At 37.1% G+C, this 18007-nt stretch overlaps 1 long non-coding RNA gene across 1 annotated transcript in view; it reads right to left on the bottom strand.

Annotated features, from left to right (window-relative positions):
- LOC131979487 (uncharacterized) overlaps positions 1 to 13227 on the bottom strand; it is a 66864-nt gene extending 53637 nt beyond the window's left edge. The window contains exons 1-2 of the long non-coding RNA XR_009395065.1: positions 13038 to 13227; positions 12159 to 12223 (exon numbers count right to left, since the gene is read on the bottom strand). This is a non-coding gene — a long non-coding RNA (uncharacterized LOC131979487). The remainder of the gene's footprint in view (positions 1 to 12158; positions 12224 to 13037) is intronic.
- Between the last annotated feature and the right edge of the window lie 4780 nt (positions 13228 to 18007).

The following is an 18007-nucleotide window of genomic DNA, read 5'->3' on the forward strand; positions in this document are numbered from 1 at the left end:
TTAGTGTTGACAGTAGACACTTAAAGCAGGAAAATCACAGGCCCACTGGGAGGCAGGAGCCACATGGGGCTCCCCGCCTGTGTAAAGAACACTCCAGATTTCACTTGAGATGCAGTCGCCTTTTAACAGGGCAGGGGGAATGTCAACAGACCCTCTTGAATGAACCAATAAAGCCACTAAAAGGAGAGGATTAACCAGCTGATATCAGGGACAGAGGTTTGTTTTCAAAGCAGCCCCCCCTTTCTGGAGGGTGGCTTGAAACAAACTGGGCGGAACACTTCCTTTGATAAGCATGCTGCTACTCACACGAAATTGTGTAGCTAATTGTGCTAATACTTGATTGTGGTCACGGCAGAGTTAACCGTGTAATTCTATTGTGAATTTACCACTACTGAATTGAATGGAGTATGAAAACATGACTTTGTATTAATTTGTAAATTACGCAAATTTAATTTCTTTCTCCTGATCTCAACTTTTAACGTAAAAGGGGCCGTTTCCCTCTTAACACTGTTGTATGGTGTCTGCTCTATTATTGCTTTTACTGCCCATTTATCAGAGAGCGCTGCTGTTCGTAAGTGAGGCTACACAACATGAAACAGTAATTACAAGACATCAGGGGCTTTCAATCTCCTCTTAATTTCCCAGCAGCTGTGATGAAAAAACCTTTAGTCCAATTAATGTGTCAAAATATAACCCAACAATGTCATGGCCTTCTCACAACCCCATAAACATCAAATAAAAGACAAGGTTTAAATAGATGTATTTGAACTGCAAAGACACTGTTAATTTCTATAAACCACCAAACAAAACATGTCAAATTACCCAGTTAGTTGTTCTTGTTCAGGTGTTGAACTTTATTTAACAACTGCAGCTAAACGAGGCAGATTAAAAGAGGGAAGTTATGTTAGTGACATCTGATATGAGGATAAATATATCTCAGAGACGTGTGAGGCTTTAAAGTAAAGGTCTATAAATGGAGATTCTGATGTATAGGCTGTAACATGAGATGATTGTGATAAATATAGGCTGGCCTCTGTTTAAACCGAAAGAACTTCTACAATTCACTACAAGGCTTTCAATGCACCAAACACTTTTAACAGCAAAGCCTTATCTTTATTGAGAATATGTTTAATGTCAGAACAATAAAGCATAGGATCTGATGCCCCTCTTTCTCTCTTTATAGGCAATCCACATGAGGTAAATGATCTGTGATTTTCTTCTCGTTAATGGAACTTGATGCTATCATTAGCAGTTAATTCACTAGTTAATATCCAAGCTACAGAATTTTCTTTCATGCACCAAGAACTTGTAAACACACGATCTTGCGAATGTCAGCAACTGAGAATTAGCTATTTCTTCTTTTCAAGGCCGCTTGCAACTTGACTTGAATTTATTTAACAGTACTTTACTGCTCGTGTCATAACCCTGGGCCCATGCCCCTCAGTACATAATTAGTTCACTCACTGCCTTGATATATAATTTAAGTCCTGCAGTATAACTCACACTGTCTTTTTTCAAGCATCAGTAGATTATTTGGCAATGTGAATATGTACATAACCTTTAATAAACACTTAAATTGTGATGCATTTGAAAACATCATTATCAATGTGACTTACACTTTGTTTTCATATAGCTCTGTAACCGTATGCAAGTCTGTTATTTCCAATAGGAACCTGAGTTTTCTTCTATGTGTTTTTTTCATCTACAATTTTCTAAACAAGTACAATGAAATTAAAAAACATTTGCAGTATATTTCGGACAGATTGTATGAACTGTATGCCACATACTTGCCACAAGTAATGTAATCAGTGTATGCCCAAACACCATGGCACTGCAGTAACATGACTACTGCAGGAAGCTTATTGGAAAGGAGGCACTAATTATTGCTAAAATGGTTCTCTTCTTAAAACAAGGCACCTTTTTTATTTTTCAGAAGACCATTACAAGAAAGCTCACAAGCTAACAAATGCCAGGTGTTATAAATGTCGTTATTCAAAGTAAGGCCGTCTATATTTCAACTCATATGAAAAATAACTGCATATAAGATATCTGAAAAAGGGCAAAGTACAATTAGTATTTTTGAGCAACCACTCCCTTCACTGGGAACTTGTTCTTTCGTCTACCAAGGCGATGTGAGATGAATTTAGGCATTTGCAATGTGCATCTGATTTATTAGCGAGAAGGTGAGGGTAAAACATAGAGGGATTTCCCTTTAATCAGATCTCTTAGGAGTTCATGTAGTGGACCAATACCCCAAAGAGTTCCCTTTTAAAAGCCGGGAATATTAGATTGGTTGCACGCTGCCTCAGTTTTAGCTTCAATCAGAGGGAATTGGGGAGGATTTTGTTAAATCTAAGAGCCTTTTACATCTCTGAAAAGTTCATTTCTCTTCATCTATTAACTCTGATAAAAACCTACCATCATTTATGCATTTGTCCATTTAGAAATCCTCAAGCTCGTGAGCTGTAGATCTGAGCCCAAATTTTGAGCTTACGGATGACCAATCACAGAGGTGCGTGCCTCAGAGCTGAACCACAAATGGATCCTTCACAGCATTGTAAATCAGGACCTCAAAGAGTATTATTTAGCCTCAAGCAAACAGTGCTTGTTTATCAGATGGTGCCTGAGTCTAGGATAAAAAACTCCCCATAAATCTGGGTACCTTTTATGTGCTCATGGAGACTGGCTGGCTCATTCTGAGTTAAAGGCTCTCAAGAATGCAGAGGTAAGCAGGGCATTCGTGTCAAAGAGCATGCATTGTTTGATGAGTACCTGAAGACTAGTTCTAATGGATGTGGTTTATGAGATGTTCAAACATATTATAATTGGTCCTAATGCACTCTAAATGAGACCTGTGTCCCAGTGTAGCACTGCAGTAACTTAGCCATTTGATCCAAGTGCAGACAAACAAACCATAAACCACAAATCAGTGACAAATCATAACGCTTAAAGGGTGAATTCAAGGTGAATCTTTGGCTTGGCTAAAGGCTTTGCATTCATGATTTAGTGCGTGTTGTCACTTTACACGTTCAATAAGCATTGTCAATTTTTCACATGAAGTGTCAGTCCGTGCCACACTACATCCGACGGAGTGCTAGATGTAAGTTATCACGACCGCAGCGCTCCAGCGGGTAATTTTCTCAACATTTTACTTTGTTGTCTGATATATTGCCGCTCAGACATGGCGATGCTAAACCCCAGATGATAAATCAAACGTGCAGTGGCTGCCTCTGATAACTCAATAAGCACCTGGACTCCTCCTAACATGTCACACCTGCACTTCTACGTATACCACTTTCTTTCATTCTCAGGCCTCACTGGGGGGGCTCAATACACCTGCCAAGTGCATTTCAGAAGCCTAGCAGCTGGGAGAGGAACATCATGCATGCTTAATTAGGAGGTTCAGGAACCATGGGAAGTGGTTGGAAATTTTTAATGCACAGCATATATTACTGGCTATATGAAAATACGTTCATCCATATAGCTTCGGTAAATAAAAGAGGTGTGATTTCATTTCAATAACTAAATTATAAACAAAGAGGATATAATGACTGAGACATTGTAAATGATCACCTCCACCATAAATAAAACTGCCTGAGTCGGTTCTATGATGGAAACTGCTCCTACAGTATTAAAAACAAAGAGTGAGAAAAATTAAAGCTTACTCTACTTTTACGCTGCAGAGTATTAAATAGACTGGATTTAATGAGCATATTTAACAAGAGAACACCAAGAGGAGCCTTTGCTGATCAATATTATTGCATACTTTCTATCTAATCAATTTAGTGTCTGCTTAGGAGCCATTACCAAGTGTAGTAAATAGGGGGTTTGGTTAAGAAAATAATAATATACTGATTCACAAACCCCGGAGGCATTTATTAAATTGCATGAAGAAATGTTCTATGTCATATATGGACAACACACAAAAAGGCCATTCAATGGATAGATTGTGTACTCCCAGACTGTCAACAAGTATTTAAGCCAAACATTGACTTTCAAACCCTCCAGTTGAATTTAAAGGACTGTGCAGTGATGTATGATCATAAATGTTTATGTCAAATCAGTTCATTATAAACAGCTCATTCCAATTAAAAAACATTGAATTTCATGGCCATATTTCTGCACTTCATAACCACAGCAGGTGGCTGGTAATTAAAATGATAATTGCTTGATAAGTCTCAAGTCAAACAAATCAGGAAGTGTGTGGCCAGCAAAAACTATTCCGAATTCACAGCTAAATGTCTCCTTGAACTGAGATATGATGTCCTGTAGAAAACAACTTACTACAGTTGTGTTATGACCACATGCACAGAGGCGTTTCAGACAGGAGGTTACATTTCCAATGAATTTTTTAGTGTTTTACGGGCCCAATCTTGGAGCCAGTCTGAGAGTATTGCTTATAAGGTGTGACTCTTATCAACGCTACACGAGCTATGTGTTTATCACAGACTTTGAGTCATACGGCCAATTCTGATATGAGCTCCAGTATTGCTACAGAGGCTATAAACTCTATAAGGGAATGAGGAGGAGAGAGGCAGTATGATAACTCAGAGCGTCCTGCTGTAATTATGGTATTCATGAAAAGATGAAATAGAGTGCAGACTAAATCTGTAGCTCGAGGCAAAATCAACAGCTTGGCATTACGCCGTGACCCCTGCCTATCTTGAGGATACGGCAAACATACCAAAACTTTGCTGCTTTTTCTCATCAGTCAAGAGTGAGGGAATGAAGTGCATCGATTGCTTGTGATTATTAACTAGACTGAGATAAGCCCTCTCCTTATTATGCAGATTACTGAGGCTCCCCGCTCCAGCATATTGTACAGATGCAAGGGAGCAGCTGCTCTTACAGATGGTGGGTACACGGATCTATCATTATGCCTCCATTGTCTCCACTTCAATTGTTTGGGGGACAACAGAACTGCATCAAAGAGGAATCCGACTGCAATGAATTAAGAAAGAGAAACGAAAACCATCAACTAAATTTATACACCGGAGGCCGTGGGATGGAGAGGAGCGTAAAGCTGAAGCTATTTCATATATACAACCATGGAGTCGCCCAGTCATGTATACTGTACCCAAATCTGTTGGAGTCAGCACTGTGCACCAAACATATGTTGTTTTTTTATTAACAAACAGATATTAATTCCGGATGCAGATATATGAAAAAAAAATTTTAATGAATAAAAAATGCTCAGAAAAATATGGCAGCTGATTTTAACAGTTTGCAATTTATTTTTATTTTCTTTTTTACAAAACACTAACTAAAACCGGATTTAAACTCCTCCTTGTTAGTCAAAATTAAAGATCATCACCATGAGACTTATTTGCTTCAAATGCCACATTGTTGACGGCTCTAGAATTTAAAATAATAAACCATCCAACAAAGCCAACAGTGAGGGCAGAATATGCAGACAGCGTCAGTTTTGCCCTTAAGAGGAACCTCTGGTTGTCCATTTGACTCGCCACACCTCCTGCTGTGCGCTGCTGAGATCAGGACACTGGTAGCTCCTCTGATCAAACATGACATTACACTAGAGGGAATTACATGCTCAGATTATAACAGAGAAGGTCACACCGAGTTGTAAGTCATGACAGCAGTCTCACACTATTTCGCAGATAGCGATGGGGGATATTACTTTAAGAATTAATGCAGTGACACTGACAGAAGTTTCCGATCCTCATAAGGCAGGCTGGGAATTTAAGGTTAGATGGAAATATACCTACAATTTACAAAAGGTATTTGCATGTGGATTTAATAATTTATTACATATACAGCTGCCACTGAGGGTGGCAAATACAAAAAGTAATGGTAGAACACATACTTAAGGACAAAATAAGCTCATAATAAATGTCAAGGGGAGCAGCAGGCAAACTACAATGTACAGCAGGTAAACCATGTGAATTGTGTTGTGCTGAAGTCACTAGAAAAAGTCAAATCTTGGTCTAGAAAAACAAATGGTGTTTTTGATTAATTGAGGAGTAACTTAGACATTGAATAATTGCTATCTTACAGTGATAAATGTGGCATTAAACCAGAGGTTCTCTTTCTTTCTTTTTCAGCCAAGGAACCCTTTCAAGATAGAGAATAAACCAGGAACCTCCCTCCATTGCAATAATAGGACATAGCCTATTTTTTTAAATGTATATAGTCTTCAGAAATGTATTGGAAAGATATTAGATATAAGTAAAGTATTCCCTAGATTTAAACATTCAAATATAATTTGTTGAACCATGAGGCCTTTTTTTAAATAAAATATATCAAATCATTTTTATTATCATGATCATTTAACTGAATCATGGACCCTCTGACATAGTGCAACGGACTCCACTTTCACAATCACTGCATTTAACAGTGTGCACACTGTAATTCCAGGAATATAAAATATGTTTTAGATGTGTTACTAATTTTCAAAAACTTAACAATGCTATTGAACTGTATTACTGAGGTGACGGAGAGAAGAATAAGACCCATGGAAAAGTCCAGCCCTCATTATCCCAACATTTTTCTGCACATCAGTGTCAGTGAGGAGAACTAAGCTCAGCTCAGCAGCCATATAAGCCAACTCAATAATGTCTGCAGGAGAATTGGATTTTGTTTTGCTGTTTTACGTCATCATATACATATTTTAAGGATGGATCTTGGATGTTGATGATTTTTGTCTTTGAGTGCATTTATTCTGTATAACAGCAGCCATTGATTACAAAGAAAGAGCGAGATGCCCGCTAGCCTCCATACAGTAGTATGCAGCAATTCCCATAAGGCACAGACAACTAACATTATTTGCTCCAAATAGAAAATCAATTACTTAGCAGTATATTTTCTGTTTTCAATATCCTACAGATGCCGCTTTCTTCAGATGACCTCAGTATGAATTAATAAATCTCTGTTTACCATCTTCTTTCATACTATGTATTTATTCAATATTGAAGTACAATTCATGGCAGAAATCCAACTTGCAAACAATTCAATGCCTTTGCAAAACACATAAAAGCACAAAAGGGGGCAGGAAAATAAGTAGCTTTATCCCAGCAGGTCAGAGAGCTACATTTCAACATTAATTCCTTAACTTGTATCTGCTATATTCAGAAATAACAGTTTTCCTTTCTTCAGTCATGTGTCATGGGTGAATAGATTGAGCTCCTGTCAGAGCACAAAGCTCCCCTCAGAAGTCCACATTGCCTCGTCTGTTGTTAGGACCTGGTCCACATGGGGCCAAATTTGATTGGAAAGCCCAAAGGGAGGAGTTCCACCAGTCACAGGGGCATTGTTAGTGCCTCCAAAATGGCCAGAGAAGAATGACTGATTATGCAACCACAGCTAGGGTTACTAATAGGAATTCTATTTGAATTTCTAACATAACAGATGTTTGCTGGGCACCTCCATGGAGTGTGCATACACAGTTATGCTAATTCGCCAGTGTTTCCCTTCAAGTTAGCTCGGAGTCATTAGAGCACACAGCTAGCTTGGATCCCTCTGTCAAACTAATAATTGGCCATTATTGATATTAATTAACATTTTTGCTCTCTATGTCCTTTTTGACCCGCTATCTGTTAGTAAATCCAGTTACTGAGTCCTATTAGGGCAATAAAATCCACAGGACTCTATAGTAGATGCGAACCATTTATCAGAAAGAGAACATAAAGCCAATTAGGAATGGGTGCAGACAGTTGTCTTCATTCTCCACTGACTACTTCTTGATCTCCATTATAAATTGCTAATAGGGCAGATACTGGTTAGCAAAAGGGAGGAGGAGTGAAGGAGGGTTACCATTGCTCACTCCCACCCGTGATGACAGGTGAAAAGGACCAGTAGTAGCATTATTGCTTGATGAGGCTACACCATCATCAGCTGCTGTTTTTTTTGTTAAAGGGGCGTCATTGCACACCTTCCTCTCACTGCTGGTCAATCATGTTAATTGGCCTAAAAGTAGAATATAACAGACAGCCATTAAATTGTTGATCATTCATCCTCTGAAAGTAATAGCTTTTGGTCTCTCTGCTGTTATGATGCAATGAGCATCGGAAACACTGCACACCATAGGTTTATGGGCTCAGATCAAGAAATCCTAATAGGTGTATATTGACTGGTTTATTTTCCACAAAACTCCAAAGGGACTGGTGGTTGCAAGAAAATATATCAAAAAGGCTATCAACAATGGTTGGGTCTTCTGTGTAAAATCAATAGTGAGCCATAGATGGCTCGAGTTTTCACAGTTCTCTCTCGTCATTTAAAAACACTGTAGGCTATATGATGCCTGGAAGGACCCATGAGATTTTTGTAACATAGCAACCACGATATATGTTTGAAAGGACACAGATTAGTAATACCCTAATCTGTTTTGCCTTTCTTGAAAACACTGTAGGCTGTCGTTTTGAACTTGATTAACAGGTCATTGCTGCTCGAACCTGACGCTTTGGGAATGAATGGCTTAGTTTTCTAGAACAAAAGAGCTAAGTAGCATAAAGGATCATGAGTTGTTGTTGAAGCAGGTAGTCTAACATAACCTATGTGAATAACAACTTATGCTCCTGCTCCCTGAATCCAGATGCTGCCGTGGCAGCCCGGGTTTATGACAAGAGGTATAGCGGTCCCTTAAATGAGCAGTATTTAATAGCCTGGTTTCAAGTGTAAAGGCTTTCTCCCCTGTGCATTACTCCAAGAACCTAATTACAAGTTTCATCATCAATCATGAGCATTATTTATTCAGTGAAATGAATTTCTAATTAATAACTGATGAGCATTATGGCCTCGAAGACTGTAAAGCAATTAATTATGGCTGGCAACAGGGAATATCCATGTAAAGGACTATCTGGCGCACAGTCACAGCACAGCGGTGCCAACAGGCTAATGTCCACAAAGAAGAGGCACTGGATTGTTTTTGTACCTGGGCTTTATTGAGATAATTACTTTCATGAATGTTGTCTGGGGGCTGTCATACTGCTGCCGATGTAATAAACACTGGAAAACTGTATTTAAATTTTGTTAAATGCTGTTTTGAACTGCTGTCTTCTACGCTTTGTACAGCCACCTTCTATCCCCAGATGTTTTGTTTTTGTTTTTTGATTTTACTCACACTACAAGAGGACCCTGAGTGCCAAAATACTCTCTAAACATAATGTAATGACCTTTGTTATGGTGAACATCACACTTTCAAACATCAAGGGCACAATCACTACTTCTACGGTTTCTGAAATTTCCTCGTACAATGGCAATTTCTCCTTAAAGTTTTAAAAAGTGCAGTATCAAGTGGTGGATTTGCTGCTGCTGTACATGTTCAGAGTTGCAGTCCTAACATACAGCTACAGCCAGGGTGACAAAAGAAAAGGAGACACTGAAACACTGGTGTAAAGAGAGAGAGAGAGAGAGAGAGAGAGAGAGAGAGAGAGAGAGAGAGAGAGAGTATCTGTATAGATCTTGTTAGTCTTGAGAAGAGATTAAAAATTCAGGCCTGATTCTGCCTGACATGCGTTTCACAGAGTGGATCACCTGATGGCATTTGACAGCTCTATGTAATTAAAAAAAAAGTGTGATTACAGTCCACTAAAATTAATTATGTTATGGAAATAAGTGCATGTTTTCTTTTATATTACAACCCCAACTATATAACCCTGTATACAACTATATACACTCATTCTGAATTTGATTCATTCTGCTTTTGTTTAAGTTTTTTGAATCGTTGTGTGCACACAGAAAATAAATCTCGTGTACTGTCATTTGCAAGTTATTGATGACTCTTCACATGCTAATTTTAATGCATATTATCACATTTCCCACAGCCTTATAAATCTCATAAACAAAGCATTTGGCATTTTCTCCATCACTGCAGGTTTTCCTAATTTATATACATATTCAGTATGTAGAGGCTCTTGAATCTTCCCATCAGTGTAATTGTGCTGTGTTAACCTAATTCTTCTCAACGTTCTATTCAGTTAAGGTATCTTTGCAATAACCATGGGTCAGACACAGATTGTTCAAATGAAGGTAGATTATTGTACATCTTCATTCAGATGTTACAATAAAATAGACACATTATGGAGGAGACAAACTAGAATGCCAAAATGATGATAAAGAACCATGAGAGACTATAATTCTTTCATTTAGAAAATGGAAATCAGTGAAGCAGCTCTTTAATTTATCCGTTGTTTCAATTCAGCACAAATTTTTGCACATTTGTGGCAGGTTTTTTTTTGTTGTTGCATATATTCATCTCACATCCAACTCTATCTGCACAAAACAGAGATGGATTGAGTCATGCATGGGTGTTTGCCATCCAGAGTAAACGTAATAAATGTGCATGACTATAATGCTGAATTGCAGCAGTGTCTTAACGTGTGTGACTGCTTCTTTATGGGTTGAAAGACAATACTGGATTGCAGGTCTTTTAATTAAGTATAACATTACTTGTTGTGACATCATGGCACATATGCTACATGGCTTGTGTCAGGTTACATGTCATTAAGATTGAGATATATACACCTGTTTGAATAGTTTCTATTCAGATTTAAGTCTGTTTTGTTTGGGCATATTGGTTTATTTAACACCTATACATTGTTTTTGTCTTTCACATTTTGTATAGAACAGCAGCTTTGTTGTTGTTTCATTCATGTACTTTATACACTTTTTTGTTGTTCTTTTCGGGGTCACAGAGTCAATGGCAGAGTGCCTCGATTGGGCCTTTTGTCCCAAATCCAAAATATAATCCTAAAAAGTAAACATTACATACTAAATTATGTACTGTAGTGTTTCATACTAATGTGAAATTATGTGTGCAACACCAGGCGTCAATAAAACTGAATTACAAAATATGCAGGCTTATTTTAATTAGAAATTATCACATGAATCATGTAAATATAAAGTAAATGTTCCATTTTTTATAATTTTGTGAACTATAATCTCTTTAAATGAAAAATGAGGAATGGAAGTTATATTGCCTGTATTTAAAAGAAAAGCTTGGTTTGAACAGCCAAAGGAAAAGGGAGGGTCAGTTTACTCTATTGATTAATGCACTAGGATTTTTTGACATGTCTTTCTAGTATTAGGACAGTTTACAGCTGTGGTTTGCTCACTTTTGTCTTTTATTATACTTTTATTGTTACATAACATAATGTGTTGTACATTGTTATGTGTATGAATGGATGATCTTGATTTATGATTTCTGAACCAGCTTGCTTGAAACTGCCACCTGGGCGATGGACATGGTATTTGAAATTAACTGAATTGGGAACTGAATGGAACTAAGGAGAGAGAGAGAGCACAAGCAAAACTAGAGAAATGAGCAAACCTAAAAAAAAAACAGATAAAACTAGCAGCACCATTAAAGTAAGCAGGCAGAATTACATTTAATCTGCTGTACACTGCTAAAATTGTGTTTACTGAGTGACACAATCAGCTACCAAAATACCTCATACCAAGCATATTTGATATTGAGGGGGACTCGCTCCGTGTGCAGTTGCTGTTCTCTGGATCAGTGGGGTGCCAAGCTAAATGAGTAGGCTACTATTCTTTAACTGAATTCATCAGGCACACTTTAAAGCAGGCTGTTTTAGTGTGCATTCAGGCCAATCTCAGCACTGCATTAAAAATTGCAAAATGTGGTGACTGCGCTGCTTAAGGTACTGGACAGAGGGTAAAATACAATCAAGAAAAAAATCCATGAGTTTGAAGGTTAATCAGACACCAAAACATTAATGTTTACATTTAGTAATCCTACAGTTGTAAGTAGGATTATAAAACTCTGAAATGTAATGATGAATAAATTCCTTTTATCCTCCATCTCAACAATTCTCACGAGAAACAGGCAAAGAGCAGAACAGAACTTGCACACATTTGATTGACCAATGCAGAACACTGCCAAATCACACCTTGTACTGCCTGGACACATCTGCTGCATCAAACCAGTGGCCTTATGCAATGAATGGGGCGGGGGGCTTCATTTTTTCATGTGATGCTAATATCTGTCTGAAGCCTATATACAGTCTACAGTCTAATCATAGTCTCCATCTGGTGCCTCTTCACAAGCTTTGCCTGTAGTGCACATTATTTATAGGACCACAAGCTATATTTGCATAGGAAACGGCTGAATAGATTGCATAAAGTCATGGTGATAACTTTGGCAACAAACATAAAATTGCTTTAAGAAATCTGTGTTTACTTACTTCTGCCATTGCCGTTGATGGAGGTACTGGCCTTGGAACTGGAGTTGGTCCCCTGGCCGCTGCTCCTATACTTAGAAAAAGATTATATGCGTTGGTGGAAGAAGTGTTCAAATGATTTACTCAAATAAAAGTAGCAATGCAGCACTGTAAAAATACTCCATTAAGTGTCCTGCATTGAAAAGTAAAAGCACATCCATATTAAAATACACTGGTGACGGTCAATGTTATAACGTAAATGTTAATAATATATTAATCATGACTGTTGGTGTGATATCTTGAGTAACTGGGTCATGATTTCTGCAGAGTATTTTAAATGTATTTTTGACACTTTGAGCACTACAAGCAAAGTACCATCTAGTTTCATTTTATTCAACAGAAGGCGGATATCTCTACGGCTGATATCTCTAACACTTGACAACTCAGACCAAAACAGTCTACATTTAAAAGTATCACAACAAGTAAGAGAAAAAAACATGTTTTTGATTAGGGGGTGAACTTTCCCTTGAAGAGGTAATTAATAGTGTCATTAGTCAAGATGGAGATTATTTTAACTAACACTACTTTGTTTGTATACTTAATATGTTACAATCAGGATGTATAAAATAAATTGATCATGTTTTCTAAATTGTTCATCAAGATTGTGTATAAAATCTTGTTTTGAAAAGAAACTATAACTCTTAAATTAATCTAAGTTTGTGAAGTTAAAAGTACAATATTTCTCTTCAAAATGTTTAGTCGAATAGCATAAAGTAGAAATACACTAATAAAGTAAAAGTATCTCATAACTGTACTGAAGAACAGTGGGCACTACCTTAGTAAATGTACCAGGAAAACATCAACCACATGGGGTACAACTTCAGTTAACTTCACCTGAGTTACCGTTCAAGGTGTGTCCACGTAGGTCGGTGCTGAGCTAGCTTAGCTAACTAGGTAGCGTTAGCATTTTCTGGCGAGTTATTTTAAAACACGCTTTCTTTTCTCCAATGGAACCTTAGTCTCCCTTTAACCGGACCACAAACTAAGCTGTGTAATAATAATTAATTGTGGTGTTAGCTAAACTTAAATTAAAGTCATTTAAGTTAACTAGCTTACATAACGCTAACGTTTGACATTGAGCTAACTTTAACTTTACACTTAAAAGTTACCTTCGCTCTGGGTAGAAAGTCGAGCTCTGATTGGATGTAACGCTGACGGAAATCCAGCGTTCCTATTGGCTGATTCTAAGTCCTGCAATGTTTGTCCAAAAAGGTTACAATAATATATTATTATGTTACATTATCATTATTTAACCTTGTACAATAACATATTATTATGTTATATTAACATTATTTAACCGTGAATAATAACATATTATGTTATATTTTATTTGTTTAACATTGTACAATAACATATTATTATGTTATATTATCATTATTTAACCTTGTACAATAACATATTACTATGTTATATTATCATTATTTAACCTTGTACAAAAACATATTATTATGTTATATTTTCATTATTGAACCTTGTACAAAAACATATTATTATGTTATATTTTCATTATTGAACCTTGTACAAAAACATATTATGTTATATTATCATTAACCTTGTACAATATGTACAATCACATATTGTTATGTTATATTATTATTATTTAACCTTGTACAATAACCTATTATCATGTAATATACTCTTATTATCTATCTTACTATCTTAATTATTTAACATTTACAATAATATACTATCATGTTTTATTATCATTTTGAAAACGTTTACAATAATATGTTATTCTCATAAACTGGTTATTATGTCATATTATCAATTTTTATCTGCTTTGGTTTGTCTCTATGTGGATGTGGAAGTACAATGCACAAATACATGTAAAATATGCTTGTTTAACTAGATGTTGAATCAGATGTTTTACTTGTATTTATCGGCAAATGTAATACATTTTGATAAACATATCAAGCTTTATAGAAAATTTTAAAGCATGTAATCATATTTCCACCTGCCACACTTGAAAGTGTTATTTTTAAAAGTCAATGATCAGAGTCCAATTTTTAGACTTCTCCTCTTGTTTGTCACTACCTTATCTTATCATACATTCTCTTATCTTATCCTTTGCATGTTCCTCTGTTACAAAGCAATACTAGCAAATTATGCAACACTTTCAGCTATAGCTTTGTACAGTATTGTATAGCAGTGTGTGCCTGTCACGTGTGAAATAACTGTATGTCCCTTTCCTCTTAATGGATTACACATGATCGGTTGAATGAACTAGTTGTCGAACTCGCCAGAAGTCAGCAGGTCAGTTCATCATGCATTATTCCACTTTTACAGCGCTGCCAGCTCACCACTGAAAGTAGACACACTATGTCATCCTTCAACATGAGTGAGACACATATAGCAGAGACACGACTGTGCACATCCTATAACTGTCCTTCTCTGCAGGTCTTCAGCACAAACACACACACACACACACACACACACACACACACACACACACACACATACACACACATACACTGAAAGCTCTCGTCTTTCCATCTGGTAAAGTGGGCTGTTGTGATTGATTTGTGGATTTGCTCCCTCTTTTTTTCTCTCCATTTAAGTGAAATAATGTATGGAAGCAATCTGGCGACAGACATTTTGGAAAATCTATTTGAAATCATTTCAGCTGAAGCCATGGCAGTTTGTCTTCTTAGGGGAGAGGAGCAAAGTATAATTGTCTGCAGTCTAGTAAAACACAGTATAACTGCCATCACACTTGACTGAGCTTATAGCCAGCTAGTCCCATGGCCTCTAGAAGATAGAGCAGTTAATGTTCCCTTTTATTTTAGAGGATATGTCACTTGTATCGCAGATTTATACCATGATACAGCAATTTTGTCCAAACAGATGGATAATGGTGTCACCAGCAAAAAGCCCTGTTTTTATTGAGTTTAGAGCATATTGTTTAGATAGGAGACTGTGTTGAACAGCTCTGCCAGCGCTTTCTCTCTTTATCTCTCTAATCTTGCCAGTATTAGATTTGATCATTTTTGTTTGAAGGAGGAAAATGTGGCTGTAATGGCTTCCTAATAGCAAACACAGGGGATACAAATCCAGAGACCCTGTTCTGTAGTGCTTCCATAAGCACCACTGATTTATAGAGGTCTTTATGACAGAAAGGAAAATGATCTGCTGCAGGTATAAATCAGGTGAGGAGTAGGAAATTGAACTTAGATATCATCTTGTCAGATGCTTAATGCTCTTCCTCCTGTCACATTCGATAGGACCAATTTGGAGAATCCTGCAGAGGTAAAAAGAAGACAATTAACAATGACAGTGTGGTAATAGATGAAGCTATAAAATGAACCTGCTGCCTGCAGGATGCTTTGTATGATTTCCACATGAGGTAGTAGCAGGGGTGTGTTGTCTTGGCCTTCCATTTCTTCCCTATCCTGTTTTTGATGCTTTTTCAAGCGCAGAAATATGCATTACTTTGGTAAAACAGCAAGAAAACACGGAGAAAGAAGTGTGCTTTGATTTTGCGCTATAATTGAATTATTATCCTGCATATGACACTACATGTAAATTTAGTTAACCTTGCTTTTATGTTATTGATTTTGAGGGCATGTTCCATGCTGACACTATATAAAATTGATCAATATATCAATTGTCAAGCACAAGAATTACGTATGCACAGGAACATTAAAAGCACAAACAACCTAATGAATTACACTATGTTGCAAGCTATGTGCAAGCACCTCCATTTTAAGTTTTTTAATACTCCGATTCATGCATTTGTCTTTCTAGTTTATTATTTAATTAAGGTACACCAGTGGATTGTTTGCAGTAATAATTGTCAGACTGTATGAGTGCTCAAACAGATGTCATCGCTCAGTGGTGTAATGAGTTCAAGATAGGACAGAGAATGACAATGCTCTCTGATCCCTGAATGTCACTCTGGTATAAACTACAGCACAGTGGTTTATTGCTGGCATCATGTATTCAGCGGCATGCATTCGTGATTTGACAGATTGAATGCGGGGAGGGAAAAATGGAACGCCATCCATCTGGGTGTGTAGGGTTTCAAATGACTTGAATTTTAAAAACTAATTTCTTGGAAGCTGATGACCTTTTGTGAAAAGCTGCTCAACTTTGTCAAGTGGCAATTCAAGCCCGAGCAGCTAAAGAGCCCCTGTAATAACCAGAGATCCACTGCTCGGGAAGCATCGCCCCTCGCAGCTCATCAAGCCAAGCTCTTGTATAATCTAATTTGATTTTAATGCTTCTCTGAAGGAGATTGTGCTCTTATTACTGTGTAATGATGCTGTTGTCAAGAGCCAATGGTGATGTCTGATATCACAACCATGTTAAACTGCTTCTGTGACACTCATCTCAGCATTTTCCACATCGCCTCCAATGCACAGTGGCTTGTGCTGTATATTTATGGTGTTGTTGTTCTTCCTGTTGCATTCTACTTCCTGATGGACAGAAACATGGTAAATGTTTAAAAACTCCCTTCTTTATTACCTTTGTCTGATATGGTACTTTTTTCGTATTCAGTACAGTAGATAGAGCATAACGATGAAGGTCTTCGCTGAGATGAGGAGAATTTTGAAGTGCTCACACTCGGGGGCAGCAAATGGAAAAGTGACAAGCCTGGTGCACTTGTCTATTTTACTTATTCTCTGCCTCTGTTTCATATTCTGCTTCGCACCGCGGGGTTATTTTCCTCCAGGGTTCAGAAGGGCACGCTCTTTCATTTCTACAGAAAATTGTTTCGCAGGATTTCAATCTTTGGCTGCTAGATATGACAAAACACAATATCAAGAACACTTATGTTTCTTATCTGCCATTTTTTCTGGGTATAAATAAAAGATCAGTATAAATTTGAGTCAAGTGGCCTCGAATGCACATGTGAGAGATGAGTATGAAAAGAACTATGAACCTTGGGACAGCCCCACTGTACATTTTCATCGCTTGCTCAAAATTACCCTGGCACTGGGGCTTTGTATGTCATTTGTCATCCTTGAAAATCAATTAGTGTCTCCATGATAGCACTCCACATGTAATCCTCTGAGTGTTTGGACAATTGGACACAAAAACCTGAGTGTATCTTTTGTTTTCACATAATGTAAACAGTATTTCTTTGTGTTGTTCATGTAATATGTTGAGATGACGCTCAATTAGGTGCAAACTATACAAACATCCAGTTTGGAGAGTTGAAGGGCCATCCTAAATATTGATTGTGCCTGAATAGACCTTCTGTTGTCCACATAAAAACCATGTCACCACACAAATGCTAGAGTAACTGTTATATTTAAAAAGGCAAAGATACAGTCATGGAAAAAATATTAGACCACCCTTGTTTTCTTCAATTTATTGTTCATTTTAATGCCTGGTACAACTAAAGGTACATTTGTTTGGACAAATATAATGATAACAACAAAAATAGCTCATAAGGTTTAATTTAGAGCTGATATCTAGTCATTTTCCATGGTTTTCTTGGAAATGATTTTGGTTATTATCAAGAAAACCATGGAAAATGGCTAGATAGATGAGCAATTTTGTTGTTTTTATTATATTTGTCCAAACAAATGTACCTTAAGTTGTACTAGGCATTAAAATGAACAATAAATTGAAGAAAACAAGGGTGGTCTAATAATTTTTTCCATGAATGTATTTAGCAACTCCCGAGAACAGTTTCTGTGCAGCAGCCAGATCTCTCTGTGGTCTCTCGTCTGTCTGTGAAATTCTTCATGCATTATATAGATAACAAAAAAACAAACATGAAAACTGCACTCTTGAGTTGAAAACAGTGCACACACATAATAATTGTACATACAAGCTGTCATGAAATGATTCAGTGCTGTGGAATC

The sequence above is a fragment of the Centropristis striata genome, chromosome 10 (assembly GCF_030273125.1).
Source record: "Centropristis striata isolate RG_2023a ecotype Rhode Island chromosome 10, C.striata_1.0, whole genome shotgun sequence".
Classification (NCBI taxonomy): Eukaryota; Metazoa; Chordata; class Actinopteri; order Perciformes; family Serranidae; genus Centropristis; species Centropristis striata.